Raw genomic sequence first — 20,021 nt, forward strand, 5'->3', positions numbered from 1 at the left:
GGTTGATAGCCTTGAATTACAATCGTGACCCTATTTTACTCATCTCAACCTCTCTTGTGAAGATGATCTCGAATACAAACAAGTTCTTAACTTCTGTAGTAGTTAAGAAAGAATAAAAATCGAAGAAGATCATAATACATGCATAACCACTTATTTAGAAATAAATCATACTTCTCCTACTTTGTTATTCAGCTAGGGTTCCCACAACCCTAATTAGGTGATATAGCCTCTCATGTTTGCAATAATATCCATGGAATTCATAAAATAAAGCATAAGATGAATCTCACAATAATTTTAGAACAATATCCAAAATCTCAAATTAATAATCAACCAAATAATCAATAATAAAGGATTCCAAGATCAAAAGTCGAATCTTAGAATCAATATATGTTTGTGAATGTAATGAGTGCATAAACTAATACCAAAAGATCAAAAGGATATTTATAGAATACATCAAAACCCTAAAAATCCTAACCAAAATAAGCAAGGAAAATAGGGTCGATGGTTACTTACAGACCCACTAATAGGTCATAAGTGTCTTGCAATCTTCAAAGTCTTCAGGATACTACCCACAATGGCACTTACAGCAGCATAAGTGGTACTTACGCCACGTAAGTGTCCTCCTCATAATTGTCAGGAAAGTCTTCAAACTTTAGAGCATTAGAACTTTCAATCTATGATACCTATGTTGGCACTTATGGTAGCAGATGTGGTACTTACACGTCGTAAGTGGTACTCCGTCAATGTCAGACCAATTTTCAACTTTTAGTTTCTCAGAACTTGGGCCCTATAACAATTATGTGGACACTTACAGTGGTCGTAGGTGATACCAATGGACCGTAAGTGGGACCGTAAGACCTTTATAAGTTTTCAACTCTTTTTCTACCTTTATCTCCAAAATCTAGTTTCCTGCAACATAAACATAAAAACACATCATATCTAACAAAACATGCCTAAGTACTTGCATATTTTTCAATTTTAAGCATTGAAAGTTCCATAAAACCATGGAATATCAACACCCTCAACTTAAAATATTTGCATGTTCTCAAGCAACAAACACATAACAAAATAATACGTTGATACTCAAGTAAGAGAAAACTAAGGCATCTATGCCAGTCAATTCAATTTCAACTCAAAAAAATCACTCCCTTCTATTTTTAACTTTTCAAAAACAATTATGTTGATCTATGTATCTCAAACATGTAACTCAAATAAATCAAGCTATGACATTACATTAGCAACAAATAATTAAGAAGACGCGCAATTTACATCAGTCGAACAGATAAACAACTAACAACACAACCTATGTACCCTAAAAAATAGTCCCACTCTCACATATAAATATTCATGCCAACACATGGAAGATATCAAGACACTCATACTAATAAAAGAAGTTCCAACCAATGTGCATAGAATACCATAGGCTTGCCCTTATTATCTTTACCTTAGTTTTTTGGCCAGTTAGACTAGGATCACTATAGGACTTTATTCAGCTTGTAATGTAGGCTTTGGGGCTAGTATGGTACATTTGGGAATTAGTGACACCCTCCTTGACACTACAATTATATTTGGGGTCCACTTCTCAACCACAACTTTTCTTTTATTTCTCCCTTATTTCTTCCCTTTTCACTTTTATAACTTATTCAAGTTGGGTGCAGTTTCTTTTAATCATTCTTATTTTTCTTTTCCACTTTTTATTTATTTTTTTTTATTTTTTTTATTTTTTCTTTTTACCATACCCTACTCTACTTTCTTTTCTCTAATTCAAATCCTTCTTCATACCCAATTTTTAACCAAGCGCCGCTATGATAGCTACCCTCAACTTAGGTGATTTGCTTGAGTTGTGGTGCATAATGTCTAAGGAGGAACCAGGGCCAAAACAGATTTATTATAATTAAACTAGGAAGGTGAAAGGTGAAAATAAGAAAGTAGATCTGTGCAGGCTCAAAATAGGAATCAAAGGATACTTTTTCATATTTGGATGGTCATTTAGGCTAAGAGTGGACTAAATCAACAACGACCTATGATCATTACATAACCAACTATCCTACAATCTAAGAAAGACTAACCGGGAAAGTTCTATATTAAATACACAAAGAGAACTAGGTAAACATCTTTCACACACGGTACATGGTTATATTACCAGCTACTACTTATCCAGTTCATGTAAATGTTAGCTATGATTATTTTGTCCGTATGTCCTAATGCCATAACAAAATTCATAGTGGTTACATAGTTCAATAACATACTTCTTATAGGGGTATCATTTTTCTTAAAATATTTGAACACAATCAAAATATATCAACTTCCTTTATGTTTTTTTATCTATTTCCTAGTTAAACATAAATAAAACATAACAAATACATGACACAAAATACTAAACAACCTAATTATGTCGGTTCTACTAAGATTAGACTCTGGGGAAAAGAGACATGACAATAAAAAACCCAAAAGGTCATCTAGACCAACAAGTAGCCCCACCCCTATCAAATCGACATATATTTCCCCGATGCATTGGGCATCTACAAATAAAAAGAGTTAGTAACATACCTGTGGAACCTTAGATGCAAAGATATGATATCAATCATGCTAACATAAATTATCAAAAATGCAAAAATAACAAGATAAATTGAGCTACCTCCAAAACAACACCTGATTTAACGTCGCGACATGGTGCGGGTACCTTGATTACTCAAACTTCATCAAGGTAGCCAAAAGCTTAGCCTCCAGGGTCATCCACATAGTTTATTATCAAAACCACCCTCATGTCAGTCGACTGCTTCATGGTTCTGCGAGCATTGAACGTGACTTTCTCATTATTCATCCTAACCTTAAGCTCACCTCTTTCCATATCCACTAATGTTATACTCGTAGCAAAAAAAATCTCCCCAAAATATTGGGCATCTTAAAAATCAACATCATAATCCAAGACAACAAAGTTGGCTGGAAAGATAAAGTTGTCCACCTTTACCAAAACATCAAACGATATGGCCACAACCTTTTTCACCGTATGATCTGCCATCGATAACCCCATCATCGCTGGTTTGAAAGGTCTAAAGACCAATTGTTTAAACACTTCCAGCAGCATCAATTTAATTCTTGTACCTAAGTCATACAAAGATCTGGCTAATCTAGATGAACCAATCATACAAGGAATTGTGAAGGCACCGGGGTCACCTTTCTTTTGCACAAGTGATTGAGATGTATTGCACTACAATGATGCAAACCATCAATATCCTTATAACTGATAGTTCTGTTTTATGTCACCAAAACCTTCATAAATTTTGTATATCCAAGAATTTTCTAAAGAGCTTTAAAAAGAGAGATGTTTATACTCAACTCCTTCAGTATAGCAATAAACTTCTTATACTTTCCTTCTTTCTTTTATTGTTTCAATATTTGAGGAAAAGGAGGAGAGGTCATGGAATAGGATTTAAGACTGCTTGGTCCTCCTTACCCTTACCTTTATCCTTCTTTTCTCATTTTACTATACCCATTAATTTTTATGAGAACTCAACACTAGTCACCAAATATTTAGATTTCGCTTCAGGTGCATCATCAACATCATCCCAAACCTCATAAACTATAGTCATAGAGGGATCAATGGTATCTATACCACTCTGATTGTTGATGTTCTAGAATTGATTGGAATTCTTTAGATTCTATATAGTATTACTCTGAAGAGTGCTCAATTGACGCTAATTCAAGGCCGCCAATATTTGACCAAATTATTACTCAAGTTGCTTGATCACAGTAGCATGAGATTCCACCTTCTAGCTTAAACTTAAAATATCTACCTTAATTACCTTAAGGAAACTCTCTTGATTCTCTAAACCCTTAACCAACTAAGTAAGCAATTCCTCTATCCTTGAATCAGTATCACGGTTCTCTAGTGGAACATACACACCATTCTTCTCCTTATGATTATCCTTATACCTCAAGTCACTATCTTTTTCTCTTCTTTGATCCTATATCTATCCCAGAATAGTTCTGACCTTAATGATGTGTGAGCCGATGCTAACACAATTGAATCTTTTAACTCTGAATAATTGTGAAGTCTTAAGAAACTTTTGTTATTTTTGATCATTTTTATGTGTTAATGCAGATACAAGTGATCAGGGAGGAAACCAAAGGAAAAAAGAATAAAATAGTTAAAATCTGGTAGAAATAAGCTGAAATATATTTGACGATCATTTTGAAGCGCTGTCATACATGGGACAGGCTGTCAAACTCACCGTCAAGATTAGATAGAAACTGAGAAGATTAGATGAACTATGATGATGGTTCAGAAGGGCCATCAAATATTTGACATCTCGTCAAAAATGTCGTCAACCAGAGGGCAGAGTATGTTGATTTCCAGTGAAGTGTGATACTAGTTGGCAAGCACCGTTAAGATCTTTGACACGCCGTCAGTATTGCCATCTGAAGAGTCAAAAGATAACAATTCACTGGAATCTTTAATGATATCTCGCACACATCATCAGGTTTCTGATGCGCCGTCAAAAGCATCGTCGTCTAATTTAAAGAGAAAACTGAAACTTTTATTTTGTTTTCTTAAGTAGGGTTGACTATTTAAGGACTTATTTTAGGGTTTTTAAGGGGGAGGATTGTTCATTATCTAGGAGACATTAACTCTGAGAAGAGAGGGATGTAAATTTCTCTCTTTCATCAATTATTCTTCTTGTTTCTTATCAACTATTTTTGGTCTTCCACCTTGTGATTAAATTGAAGGAACTACTTGTTATTTTTCATCCATTCGTAATTTGATCATTGTCATCATGAATTCAACTTGTTATTTCGTTTATCAAATCATGAGCGGCAAATTCCATTAGCCGTAGTTATGGGATCCATGGATTAGGGTTTAATATGATGCTAGTTGTTTAATGGATTTAAAGAGTAGTAGAACATCTTGAAATTCTTTTGTTTTAACTGAAATCTAGTGGTTGCAAACATTAGATTATGCCTTAGGTTTTATTTACTTCTAACAGAGAAATAGACTAGAGGTCGTGAATTATCAATAGGGACTCGGAAGCTATCAATCTTCTATCTAATGATTGATGCCGTAACTGGATTAATCTACCTGAGATAACATCCTTTTGGAAATACATAAGTTATCTAAGTTTGAGAGAATTAGATAATAAATTGTTTGGTGAGGTCGAGAGATAAGTTAAAAAGTATCCTAGTCAAGGATAGTCTACTGTTCTACGTACTTCAAGAATCCCAATCATTACCTAGTATCTGTCAACTCCCAAAATCCATGGTGAATATAACTCTGGTTTCCCATTTACCTTGATTACAAACATGAAGTATTGAAAGTGACATTTGACTTTCTGTGAAACTTAAACCCCCATCTTTCAAAAATAGTAAACTATCAGTAAAGCATTTTATAAATAAAATGAAGTTCACACCCTATTCCCTGTGGGATTCGACCCTAACCTAGTTAGATTTTATATTGACAACGATCGCCTGTACCCATTCAAGAGTGTAATTTGAGAGTTATCAAAAATGGCGCCGCTACCGGGGAATACGGTTGTAGACTAAAAGTTTGTACGCAAAAATTTACTGATAGTTAAGTTTCTTTGATTTATGTTTACTTGTTGTTTTTGTTTATTGTATGTACTGTGTTGTTTATGCAAAACACAAGAAGTTTCAGAGAACCACTATTACCAATCAATCCAGAACCTCAACTGATAGAAAGAATGGATGAACAACAAGAAGCAAAAAGACTAGTTGCTATGGCCAGGGATCAGGTGAATGTGCAAAATTTGGGTCAACAATCACGTCACCAAAACCTTGATGATAAAGACTTCGGTGATGAGGAATTACTGAATCCTTAAAACCCAAGGCGAGCTGAACAAGTTGTTGCACCAGTGCAGCGAAACATCAATAAAAATCGTCCAGTCCGAGGAATATATGGGCAACAACCTATGCAATATGAGGCTGATGAAGATGATGAAGGAATGGACAGAACTAGTGTAACAGGTGCTATTATTCCTCCACCATTGGCACCAGGTACAAAATTCAGCATAACAAGTACCATGATCGAACTCCTGAATCTGAAAGGGTTATTTGGAGGCTTGCTTGGTGATGATACAAACATGCATTTGGTGAACTTCATCACCATTTTCAAATCCTTTGACAATCCAGGAGTGAGCCAAAATGCGATTAGGTTGAGATTATTTCCTTTATCTCTGTCTGGGGAGGCAACAATGTGGTTGAATGAGTTAGAGCCCGATTCTATAACCAACTAGAGAAAGTTGAAAGATGCGTTCCTATAGCGGTTCTTTCCACCCTCTAGAAGATTATAGTTGAGGGACGAAATTAGCAACTTCAAACAGCTTCCGACTGAAGCACTGCACGAAACCTGGGAAAGATTTAAGAAGAAACTTGCATAATGTCCGAACCATAATATGATAGATTTGCACTTGATGGAGACTTTGTATAGAGCTTTTAACTCTGTGATGAAGCCTATTGTTGACAATACTGCAGGTGGTTTGTTCATTGACCTCTCTTTTCTAGATACTTCTGACATGCTGAATAGAATAACCAAGCAGAGTCGGGCTTGGCACACTAGGGATTCTGTAGTGGCTAGCCCAACTGTTGGTGGTGGTATTACTGTAGAGCAGCATAGAAGTGATGAGGAGAGAGATCAGGATATGGCCCACTTAAAGACACAGATAGACTTCCTGGCCAAGGACTTGCTATCTAGCAAGACTGAAATGGTTAAGGTTGTGAAATCTTAGGGTACTGTATCTACAGGTGCTGATGCTGAGGCAAACTATGTGAGTAATCAGGGGGTTTCCGAGGCAATATCCAAGGGAACCAAGGTTGAACTTTCTATGACAAGCCTGATTATAAAGATAGGGAGCAGGGACATTAGAGAAATAATAATGATAGGAGTGGTTTGTATATTCCTCCTGGAAGTCGGATGCTGTGACGACTAGTTCTAGAAAGATATCCATGAAAGACATAATGGAAAAGCTATTGAAGGGAGTTGAAGATAACGACTCAGGGGTAACTACTATGAAAGCAAACTTTCTACCCTCAGTCAGTTTATTAGCTTATACTCTACTTCTATTAAACAGTTAGAGCAACAGATGAACCAACTATCGGCTACTCTAAACCAAAAAAAAGCTGGTACTTTACCTAGTGATACGGTTCAAAACCTACGGACTGATGGCTCTTGTTTGGAGATTACCACTCGGAGTGAAAAGATGTTATCTATTCCTTCTATGGGCAAAGCTACAAAGAAGGAGGTAAATGTTGATAAATTAGAAGGTAGCAATCCAGTAGAGTCTGAGAAGATGGATGGTTTTGTTGATATTTTAGAAAAAGTATACGAAAAGAAAGGGGAAATAGTATTGAAAGAAATTCCAAGACCACCATCTCCCTTTCCTCAGAGATTGAAGAAGAAAGCAGACAACAAAAAATTTAGCAAGTTCATGGCAATAATGAAACAATTGATAGTGAATGTGCCATTGATGGAGGCACTTGAACAAATGCCAAACTATGCTAAATTTATGAAGGAATTGCTAACAAAGAAGTGGAAGGTAAGCTATGAGCTACTGGACAACATCCACCACTATAGCGCTATTTCTCAACAATCCTTAGTACAGAAAAATCTTAACCTTGGAGCATTTACCATACCGTGCACAGTTGGGTCCATAAAGTTTACCAAAGATTTATGTGACTTAGGAGCAAGTATTAATCTGATGCCCCTTGATATCTATAAGAAGCTTAGACTGGGGGAACCTACCCCCACCACGATACGTCTTGTGATGGTAGACAGGTTGGTGAAACGACCAGTTGATATATTGCACGATGTGCCGGTAAAGGTGGATGACTTTATTCTGCCTGCAGACTTTATGATATTAGATTGTGATGTTGATTTTGAGGTACCCATCATCTTCGGTAGACCATTATTAGCCATGGGAAGAGTGTTGGTTGATATGGAGATCAATGAGCTAAAGTTTAGGTATGGAAAAAGAGAGGCCAGATTTAAAATGCATCTTCCTATGAAACAGTTGGAGAAGATGAATATCTTCTTGGTCGTCGATGTATTCCAGGAAGATGGTAATGAGGTAGTGATATAGCATCTTGATGAAGTCTGAGTAGTTTTGATAATCCAGTCGTGCCGCGACATTAAATCAGGCGCTGTTTGGGAGGCAACCCAATGTTTTAATTTTATTGCACTTATATTTTTAATATTTGTAGCTAAGAGTCGTACAAAGGAGGTGAACTGGTTTCAGCCAACTTAAGGAGGATTGATGTTAATTTTGATGGGATGTCACAAGTATAACAAGCCATGAGAAATAGCGTCAAAATACTCAAGTCAAAGCCCTATTCTGTTAAGGCTGATAATAATTTTGAAGCGTCTTCAGGTATCTGACGCGCCGTCAAAAATATCGTCAAAGGAGTTGAGCCCAACTTAAAAATTTTGGGCTAACCCAACCCAGTCACATCTGTTCACATTCCCACGTACCATAGGCATTTTCCTATTAGTTTTAATTTTCTTTCCTTAGAGAGTTATTTCCCTTCCTTTTTCAAATTTAATCCCTTCTAAGGAAAAATTTTAAGACTTTCCTTGTTGAAGCCTGAGAGTTAAGTCAAGAAATCTTCTTCTTCTCTCATCTCATTCTTCTCTCACTCATAAGTCTAGGTGCTCAGAGTACATCAGCTAAGTGTCGACATCTAGCTATGAGAAAAACTTCAACTTTATCTTTCTTTGGATCAATTAGGAACTACAAGAAACCTTGGTTTCAAAGGAATGAGCTGAACCCATTAACATGCTTCAAGCCACTTCAAAAACTAGGTTTTATAGGGGTATGCGGTATAATTTCATGGAAATCTCAGTAAAGAACATGACCTAAGTTGAAATTGAGAATAATGGTAGAAGAAAAATCAAGTAAAAAGAAGTTAGAAATTGTAATGTTGTCTGACGGCAATTTTCACGGCCTTCCACCTGTGTGATGGCCATTCAAAAATGCCATCAAAAGCTAAGAAATTTTGTAGATTTTGGATAAGGTTGACGATGCTTTTGAAGTGCCATCATAGGTATGAAAGGCCGTCAAACCTGGGAACTAAAAACAATGTTGATGTTAAACTGAGGTGATCTTTCTTTTTTTCTTGTTTGATTATGAGTACTAATTGAGGACTTCTACATCGTACAGAACTGAGCATGGCACGCAAGAGATAGAATCCAACCATACCAAAGAAAGCATCTAAAGAGAGTGTAACTCAACAACTTATCAATGAGTACTCTGATTATGAAGACGAGGATCCTTTGCTCAGATGGAAAAGAAAGAGGACTAGTCCAAAAACTCCACCTCCACCTAAGCCTATTGAGGTAGAGGATACTGATGATACTGAGGTGACAACCTCATCTGAGCAAGCTTTGGAGGAACAAGGATCAGAACACACTGAGCAGGGGTCTGAGAGAACTGAACAAGAATTAGAAACTGAAGATTCTTAGAGGCTTGCAGCTAAAGAAACTGAGTCTAAATCACCATCTTCGGAGCAGCAAGGTGATAAGGATTATCCAGTATAGGGAAATTTAGTTAAATGCAAAAACCCCGAGGTTAGGAACAATGTGAGATGGAAAATACCTGGGGCTTGAAATGATCTATTTGGATGGACTTCACATAACAGATCGACGAAGTGCCAGAAGTCCGATTCTAAAGGAGAAGAAGATTATCACTACAGTGTTGATCAGATGCCTTGAGTTGATGCATAAAATCAAAGAGTATGGTTTGGAGTGGACTACTAGGGGAAGCGGTGTTTACTGTCCTTCGTTGGTCCGGGAGTTCTACGCGAACTACCAAGCTATGGTGGAAAATATGTACAAAGAAGGGGATAGAACTTCAGATAAGCCTCTTCTGACCAAAGTTGTAGTACATAGAGTGAGGGTGGATGTACCAGATCCCACCATAAACAGGTTTCTTCATGGTCCAACCTTCGTCCCACGAGCCACCTCACCTACATTCTATGCCCGGTTGAAGCATCAAGAAAATTAGCACAAGTGGCTAGCGACTCTCATAGCAGATGGGGAATGGGAGTGGTTGAATAATCCGGCAGTAAAGATTACCAAAGCGTCTCTAAATTCAGAGGCAAGATTTTGGTGGGGTTTAATACGAATTCATCTGATACCCACCATGGGAGATAACATATTAGGAGATAATCGAGAAATATTGGTTACAATCTTGATAGATAAAACCCCCTTGGAATTTGAAGAAATTATAGCGGAAGAGATCAAGATTTGACTTGCAAGACCCTATGCTGCATATCCATTCCCATGTCTGATTACTAGGTTGTGTGAAGAAGATCATGTACCTGAGATTTCAGGTATTGATGATGAGATACATGCCAAGAAGACTCACAACCCTATCAGCAAAAATGAAATTCAGTCAGGCTTGTGACTTGATCAAGATGCAGTTGGTGCAGTAGATCCTCTAGTCACTGAGACTATTTCAGCACCAGATGTGGGGGTGCAAAGCCTCAAACTGTACCACCATCGCCACCAGCATATTCAGCTTAGGCAGGTTCAGTCCCTCAAAGTGAGCCGACTGCTTCAGTTCCTCCAATAACAACTAGGTCAGAATTTCAGCCGATTGATATCAGGAAGATAGCCAGTCAAGCAAATTGGTGCGAGGTACAACTACAGGCCTTCGCCAAATAATTTGCTGCTGCTATAGACAAAAGAGTCAAAGCTGCACTCGATGTTATACTAGAACCTTTCATGACCTTACCTGGATGGGTGACAGATCTTGAGAATAGATTCGATGCTCGAGCAAGAGAGATAAGAGATGTTGATCTTGCTACTTTCAGGGCTACATTGGACAAGGTGAAGGATGAGGTTGGGATGCTACAGCAGCACCAAATTATGGTGTCAACACGATCAGCCATGCATGATGTAGAGGAAGACATTCCTATTCTTGATCTTACTGTGGATTCCCCGAAGAAAAAGAAGAAAAACAAGGTAAAGAAAGGCACAAGCAAAAGAGATGAGTATGATAGTGAAGAAGAGAGAAAGGCTAAAAAGAAAGAAAAGAAGAAGGCAGAGAAGGAGAACTTGAAAAGGGCAAGACTGGAGTCTCTGGCTGACACAGAGAAATGGGAAGCAGCCATCAGAGCTAGAGCTACAGGTGCTTCATCGATCCAGGCTCCAGCTACTGCAAAGGCAGATGCTACGAGTGGGGAAAAAACAACTGATGATGCGATGGCAGGGTCGGAGACCCAGGACCCACAGGATTAACTGTTTTCAGGTATATCCTAACCCTTGGTGTTTTTTATTTATTGAATTTAAGTTAAGGGTATAGGGAAACTGTTGTTGTAACACGTTCTGTCGATAATTAGGAGTAGTGAAAATACTTGAGGCAGTTAGCTCATTTTATGAATTTTGAGTACCTCTCCAGTGGTCTTATATACTGTGAACTATGTGAAGTGTATCTAGTGGGACCACTGTGTATCTATTTGTGGCACTAGCACGGCAAATAAATAACCTGTAGAAAACAAATGCATGAAACGGATGAGTAGTGATATGCTATATACTTGTGTGCCATATGTGTGTAAGGTCTTACTCAGTTCCCAGTGTGCATTGAATCTAGAACTTGCCCAGTTAGTCATGCCATAGTCATAGGATAGGCGTTTAGGAAAGGATCATAGGCCATTTTTACATGTTAACCCATTTTAGCTTAAATGACCATCCAAATGTGAACAATATCTCTTGATCCCTTTTTGAGCCTAAATAGCCTAATTCTTTCTTGTACACCTTTCACCTTCCCATTATATCATAATGAACCTGTTTTAGCCCTGGTCCTCCTTGGACATGATGCACCTTGACATAGGCAAATAGCCTAAGTTGAGGGTGGCTACTATAGGGGAGCATGATGCATTATGAGTATGAAGAGAGGTAAAATAAGGAAAATAAATAACAAGTTGGGTGTAGAGAAAAAGCAAATAGAAAAGAGAAAACTAAAAAATTTGGTCTAATGCGTGAACAGACAACACCCATCTTGAGAATACTTGACAAATAAAAGAGGGAAGAAAAGAAGGTCAAAAGTTGAAACCCCATGAGTTAATGTAGTGCCAAAGAGGTGTAGTCACTATGAAATACCCTTGAATGTCATACCAGCCCCTAGCCTACATTACAAGCTTAGAAAAGCCCTATAGTGATCCTAACTAACTTATCTGAAGACTTCGGTACTGACTATAAGGGCAAGCCTATGGCATTTGATGTGCAATGTTGGAACTTCATTCTAACAGTGAGTCTTACGTTCATCCCTATGTTAATACATGTAAATCTAAGTGAAAAAGGGATTTCTTTATTGTGAGGGCACACCAGGTATGTTGCTATTAACTACTTTGTTCGAAAAATATAATTTGGGTATGTGCTAGGTTGTTATTACTGAGATTTTTGCCATATCTAGATGCTTCTAAGTTACATGATTGTTTTCAAATATTAGACATAGTTGATTTTATTTTGATTAATCATGGAGATGGTGCATCTATTCTGAACTGATAAGAGTAGTTAGCTGCCGAATTGTACTTTGTTTACTCCTAGTTATGTTTTGGTTGCTTGAGGACAAGCAATTGTTTAAGTTGAGGGTGTTGATGTGTGAGCCGATGTTAACACATTTGAAGCTTTTAACTCTAAATAATTGTGAAGTCTTAAGAAAATTTTGTTGTTTTTGATCATTTTTGTGTGTTAACGCAGATACAAGTGATCGAGGAGAAAACTAAAGGAAAGAAGAATAAAACAGTTGAAATCTAGTGGAAATAAGCTGAAATGTATCTGACGATCATTTTGAAGCGTCATCATACATGGGACAGGCTGTCAAAGTCATCGTCAAGATTAGACAAAACCTGAGAAGATTAGATGAACTGTGATGATGATTCAGAAGGGCCGTCAAATATTTGACATCTCGTCAAAATCGCCATCAACCAGAGGGTAGAGTATGCTGATTTCCAGTGAAGTGTTATGCCAGTTTGCAAGCACCGTCAAGATCTTTGACACACCATCAGGATTACCATTTGAAGAGTCAAAAGATAACAATTCACTGGAATCTTTAACGATATCTCGCACACATCATCAGGTTTCTGACGCGCCATCAAAAGCATCGTCGTCTAATTTAAAGAGAAAACTGAAACTTTTATTTTGTTTTCTTAAGTAGGGTTGACTATTTAAGGACTTGTTTTAGGGTTTTTAAGGGGGAGGATTGGTCATTATCTAGGAGACATTAACTCTGAGAAAAGAGGGATGTACATTGCTCTCTTTCATCAATTATTCTTCTTGTTTCTTATCAACTATTTTTGGTCTTCCACCTTATGATTAAATTGAAGGAATGACTTGTTGTTTTTCATCCATTCGTAAGTTGATCCTTATCATCATGAATTTAACTTGTTATTTCGTTCATCAAATCATGAGCGGCTAATTCCATTAGCCGGAGTTATGGGATCCATGGATTAGGGTTTGATATGATGCTAGGTGTTTAACGATTTCAAAGAGTAGTAGAACATCTTGAAATTCGATTGTTTTAACTGAAATATAGTGGTCGCAAACATTATATTATGCCTTAGGCTTTATTTGCTTCTAACAGAGAAATAAACTAGAGGTCGTGAATTATCAACAGCGACTCAGAAGCTACCAACCTTCTGTTTAATGATTGATGCCATAAATGGATTAATCTACCTGAGATAACATCCTTTTGGAAATAGATAAGTTATCTAAGTTTGAGAGAATTAGATAATAAATTGTCTGGTGAGGTTGAGAGATAAGTCAGAAAGTATCATAGTCAAGGATAGTCTGCTGTTCTACGTACTTCAAGAATCCCAATCATTACCTAGTATCTGTCAACTCCCAAAATCCATGGTGAATATAACTCTGGTTTCCCATTTATCTTGATTACAAAAACTGAAGTATTGAAAGTGACATTTGACTTTCTGTGAAACTTAAACCCCCATCTTTTGGAAGCAGTAAACTATCAGTAAAGCGTTTCGTAAACAAATCAAAGTTCACACCCTATTCCCTGTGGGATTCGACCCCAACCTAGTTGGGTTTTATATTGACAATGATCGCTTACACCCATTCAAGAGTGTAATTTGAACGTTATCACTTAATTCCCTTACCTCGTGTTCCAAGTGTCTTGAGTAGAACCTTGGACCTTGGCTTGAAAACCCACTAACTCTCTATCTAGATACTTCCCTCTTTTTCAATATCAAAATTATACAACCTAGGTGTTTTACCATGTGTGCCCATAATATTTACTTTTTTAAATTTCATAGTTGCGAATTTTTTAGTAAATAACCCAATCTCTGTTCTCAGCTAGGCAACTTCTTGAGCCCCTGTATCATTAACAATTCTCTGCTCACTAAAAGCACCAATAGCATATGTACCAATGCCTCTTTCTTCCTCCTGAGTATACCGTTCTCCATTTCTAAGAGAGATCCTATCTAAGATTTTTGAAGCTATTTCCCAACACAGGCTCATGAACGTTTCACCGATAATAGTATCCACAATAGCTTTGGAATTGACATTAGGGCTCGATAGAATATTTCAAGGAAATTTCTCCTTGAAATACTGTGATTGGGAACCACCGTCAACTTCTTTTTCAACCTCAACCATGCTTCATATAGTGGTTCAAAATACAATTGGCTAAAATTATATATCTCATCCTTCAACTGCAACATTCTAGTGGGAGGGAAGAATCGGTCTAAAAACTATGGGAGGGAAGAATCAGTCTAAAAACTATTTCCATAACTCATTCCAATTAGTAATGGCCCATGAGGTAGTTCCCCTAACAATAATGTTACTTCGCTAATTAGAGAGAATAGGAACAACCTGAGTCTCAAAGCTTCCCGAATCACCCCAGGTATATTATAAATAGTACAGATCCCAACAAAATATATTATGTGCATATTTTTGTCATCATTCAGCAAACCAACAAACAGACCCTTCAGATTGAGCAACTAAATCATAGCACTCATGATATAAAACTTTTAACTCTTGGTGAAAATCATAAGGTATGATAGATCCTATCTCAATAGGATCAGAATGTCCTAGGTCATCCTCTTGGTCATCATATACTAGCAAGTACTTATAAGCTGAGAGCACTTGAGCTTTTTTTCTTCTACCACTATCGAGTTTTACTCTATGCTTTACTTTTTCTCTGCCTCTCCTCTTAAGCAGCACGATTGGTAACCTTATTATTCCTTCTTGTATTTTCTTTCACTAGTAACTGTAGAGTGATTTGTCCAACTCTCCTGAACTACATGCAGAGGTGGGGGAGGCAAGTTAATTGGATCATCTCGAAGCCCCTCATGATGTGTTTCATGAGCGTTTTTTGCCTTCTTAAAATTCTATCGTAGGGTTCTTTCTTGCTCTAGATCAAGTGGGATCAAGGGATTGCCTTGAATCCTAGTACTAGGCATACACCGGCGTACACCCTAGGGAAAATATAAAATGAAAACCCAATAGCCTCAAAAACTTTAATTGATCCATAACCGTATTCTCTAACAATGGTGCCAAAATTTGATGTCACCCAAAACTACACCTCTAAGAATTATAAAGGGGTCGATGTCAAATATAGTAACCCAATAGAGGTTGGGGTCGAACCCATAGGGAATATGCTAAATATCTCTCACGAATTTACTAAAGTAACAAGAAAAATACAGAAAAGTAAATGGGGGATTTTGCTGTGAAAATAATAAAGTAGTAGCAAATCTTGATTGCTTTAGTTGAAATCAATCTAAGATGAATAATAGGAATGTGTTCCACCTGGCTTCCTAACTTCGTAGACTTATCGTGCTCAATTTGACTATCTCAATTCTCTTCATCTAGAATCTGATAAGATATGTATCACCAACCGTCTTGTGAATGCCTTTGATTAATTTCACTCGTCACCTTGTGAGTCTGAGCGTGTTGCATTACTTATACTTATCTTGGATCCCAGTTCAACTATATCTCCTTTTAGGTGTCAAGTTTATTAAATGAGGGTTGGTAGCCTTAAATTACTGTCGTGATCTTCTTTTACTAATCTCAACCACTTTTGTAAAGATGATCTCAAATACAGGCAAGTTCTTAACTTCTGCAGTAGTTAAGAAAGCGTACAAACCAAAGAATATCACAATACATGCCCGAAAAATAATTTAGAAATACATCACACTTCTCCTACTTCGTTATAGATCTAGTGTTCCCACAATCCTAGTTAGGTGATTTAGCCTCTCATGTTTGCAAGAATATCCCAGAAATTCATAAAAGAAAGAATAAGATGAACCTCACAATAATTTAAGAACAAAACCCAAAATATCAAATTGATAATCAACCAAATATTCCAAGATCAAAAGTCGAATCTTAGAATCAATATATGTTTGTGAATGTAAAGAGTGTGTAAACAAATACAAAACAATCAAAAGGGTATTTATAGATTACCTCAAAACCCTAAAAATTCTAACCAAAATGAACTTGGAAAATTAGGTTGGTAGTCACTTACGAACCCACTTACAGGCCGTAAGTGGTACTTACAGGCCCTTCAGTGGGTCGGGTCATAAGTGACAGAAAATCTTCAGAGTCTTTAGGTTACTACTCATGATGGCACTTGTGGCAGTATAAGTGACACTTATGCCTCGTAAGTTACCTTTTAATTGTCAAATAAGTTTTCAAACTTTAGAACCTCAGAACTTTCAATCTCTGATACCTACGTTGGCACCTACGGCGACGTAAGTGGTACTTATGCGTCATAAGTTGCCCTCTGTCAATGTTAGACCAATTTTCAACTTTCAACATCTCAAAACTTGGTCCTTCTGACACTTATGTAGTAAATTATGGTGGCCATAGGTGCTACCTAGGACCTGTAAATCAACCCTTCTAAAAATTTCAACTCTTTTTCTTTCTTTAAGTTACAAAACCTAGTTTCCTGCAATATAAACACAAAAATGCATCAAATCTAACAAAATATACCTACATAATTGCATATTTTTTCAATTTTAAGAATTGAAAGTGCCATAAAATCATGGTACATAACATAATTGAGGTCTTTTAGGAGTCGCTGAAATATATGTTGTACTTAACAAAAGTAAGAGCAGGTGTAGTGTCATCACACAAAACAATAATGTAATGGTAGAGTCATTTGGCTATCCCAAGATGCGATTATGAACATTTAACCAAAACATATTACAATAAGTTAATTCATTCTCGTTCTAACCCACACCTAGCAAAAAAAGTATCTATTAAGTAGTTTAGCATTTTCAAGCAACAAGTCAAACCATTTTCAACCAAGTTAAGTAAGTCAAGCCAAGTCAAGCAATAATTCAACATATAAATATATTCCTTGGTTCACTTATTAAAGCATTAAACTCACCTGAACCTCATACATATACGCTATGAGTATCATAATTACCCTCTATTCATGACCTGCATGAGAAAATTTCGTCCATACACCAAAACCTCAAGACACACGTGTTTGCCAACCTTAATCGACCCATAGTCCAAGAGAATGTTCAAATGTCAAAACATTCTTCATTTAAACATAACATAAGTCAAAATTTATAAAACAATCATTGAATTAACCATACCAACAATATGGACTCATACTAAGAAGTAGTTAACATGCACATATAGTACAAATTAGATTAAACTAAAAACCATCACTTACCTCGAACCAAGCTTGCATAACTCCACTAAGTTGGAGCCTTGTCCTTTAGTGCGTTCCCACTTGATTTTGGTCTAGAAAATACATATAAACATACAGTTAAGAAAATAACCTACCAATTTGGGAATTATAACTCACACCCACACCTACAACAAAATGCATGATCATTACCTTTATGTTCTAGGACTTTTCTACTTAATTCATCTAAAACTACCTATTCCATGGATTATATAATGAATTAATGACATGCAAGGGTAAACTAACAATAATGAAGAAAAAATCAATGATTTTATACTCAATTTACCCCCTTACATCAGAAAACTAAGAAAATTTAGCCCTTAACTCTCCTTGAACTATGCAAAGTAGCAATTCTGAGGCTAGATTATTGTTTTACTAGTTAATGGGGATGACTTCCTTACTTTAGCAATAAAAACCGATGGTTTTTTTCCCAAATTGCCACTACTAAAGCCCCAAATATTTCTTGAAAAAAAAAATCCTTTTTGGGGCATCTTGAAATAAAATGATGATTTATGTTTCTATAGAGGTATATGTCGCTATACCAGCATCACTAGTCATTATAGCGGCCCTTTGACAACATTGAAAATCACCATTGCAAAATTTTTTTTGCTTTTGATCATGTAATTATAGCAACATGCACCTTGCTATAGCGACATCGACAAACCAATTCTAGAGTTCTACTTACCTAATTTTAATTTTGTAATGTCCTATGCGTTCATTATCATCTTACCTAATTAGGGATCAAATTAAACACCATTGTACTTGCTCGAATTATTCCTGAATTGCCTTAAACCGTACCTCGCTCTAAATTTATCCCTAACTAGCCTAGCCTAGAATTTACAAATTTAAATTGGATAAGAACTATAACATAAAAATATAAATGGAAGGTCTATACATAACAAAAGACAAGGTCATTACAGAAATAATGCTAAAAAAGGCCTATGATATCTATTCAAGCCCACGCGCATGCATCACATTAATAATAATAAAATATAACGCATAAATAAGGCATATGATTTCATGTAATGCCCTCCGATGGGTAACACACAATATTGATATCTCAAGTCCAAAACAATAAACATATAAGCACCCTCAGGCATACAACCAGAATAATAATCTTGAAATAATACTCTCATGGCTAATTGTCAATACATAGCATGATTTACTCATTTATTAACTATTCCACCTAGTCTGAAGAAAGTTAAGCCATAACCTACCTCATAATAATGAAAATCTAAGCCTAGAACCTCCAATACAGAGCCTTTCCCTTTAAAAAATTTCCAAAATGAGCCAAAATATTTAAATTTAGAAGCTATGCATTAAAAGGAAGCTAATGATACCAATATCGACTATATTTAAGACAAAATAAATTTAAAAAATAGGTTTGAAAATGAAAAAGGTAGAATCAAAATTATATTCTAGAAATAAGTTCCTCAAGATTATAGGAGCCTACAGTTAAAAAACTTCAAGCAAAAATGAGTTAAAAACGAGGCTTAAATTAAAAAAAAAAAACTATTTAAGAATTTACCGCAAACCCCTCCAAATTCTGATTTTAAACCATGATTAAAAGGTATTTTCAAAGATAGAATCAATAGAAAATGATGAAAAAATTGCTTAAAATATTAACCAAGAAACAAACTGAAGAAAACCCTCAAAATCGTCTCTTTCCGAAGCTCTTAGGTCCAAAAATGATGAAACTCACAAAAAATAGAGTTGTTTACTGTTCTATAAATAATACCATGTATTTGAGAAGGTTCCATGTTGACTTGGTCAAATAATTGTCCATTGTATTTATTGTCATGGCTTTGCATTTGCGAAGGCCATTATTCTAACCACTGCGTTCACGACTGCTCGATCATATTCGTGAAGAAGGAAAATAAACCAGACCCAAATCAATGGTCCTCCACAAATGCCGTTCTACCATTGCATTTACAATGAGATGCATTTTTCTTGTCTACAATTATGACCAATGGCTCACGAACGCAAAGAAGTGTTTTGCCTTACACCAGATACAACATTTCATCTAAAAAAACATGTTCCAAAATTCTCTTAGTGGACCTTTGAAATTCATTTAGGACCTTATAGAGACAAATCATATTTGCTAATAAGATATTATTGATGTTTTAAACTCAATGGCAATGTCAAATTTTTTAAAATAAGTCATTTTCAATAAATTAATTCTTGATACCCTATTTAGGAATTTTTCATTGATTTTTAAAATAAGAATCAAAATACAAAAAATGGTTCTGAACCAGGAGCCATTTAGTTCGAAAATAATAAAAAGTTGGGAAGAAGCGAAAATAGTAGATACGTTAGGAGCAAGAATAAAATATTTACAACAATGGTATAGAAACTTAT

At 36.2% G+C, this 20,021-nt stretch overlaps 1 long non-coding RNA gene across 1 annotated transcript; it reads right to left on the reverse strand.

Moving 5' to 3' along the window:
- Positions 1 to 279: 279 nt before the first annotated feature.
- On the reverse strand, positions 280 to 19,512 carry LOC107844898. The gene is made up of 3 exons (XR_001666617.2): positions 19,402 to 19,512; positions 17,649 to 17,719; positions 280 to 909 (listed from the first exon to the last, which is right to left on the reverse strand). It is a non-coding gene; the product is annotated as an uncharacterized LOC107844898 (long non-coding RNA).
- Between the last annotated feature and the right edge of the window lie 509 nt (positions 19,513 to 20,021).

Source organism: Capsicum annuum, chromosome 10, assembly GCF_002878395.1.
Source record: "Capsicum annuum cultivar UCD-10X-F1 chromosome 10, UCD10Xv1.1, whole genome shotgun sequence".
NCBI lineage: Eukaryota > Viridiplantae > Streptophyta > Magnoliopsida > Solanales > Solanaceae > Capsicum > Capsicum annuum.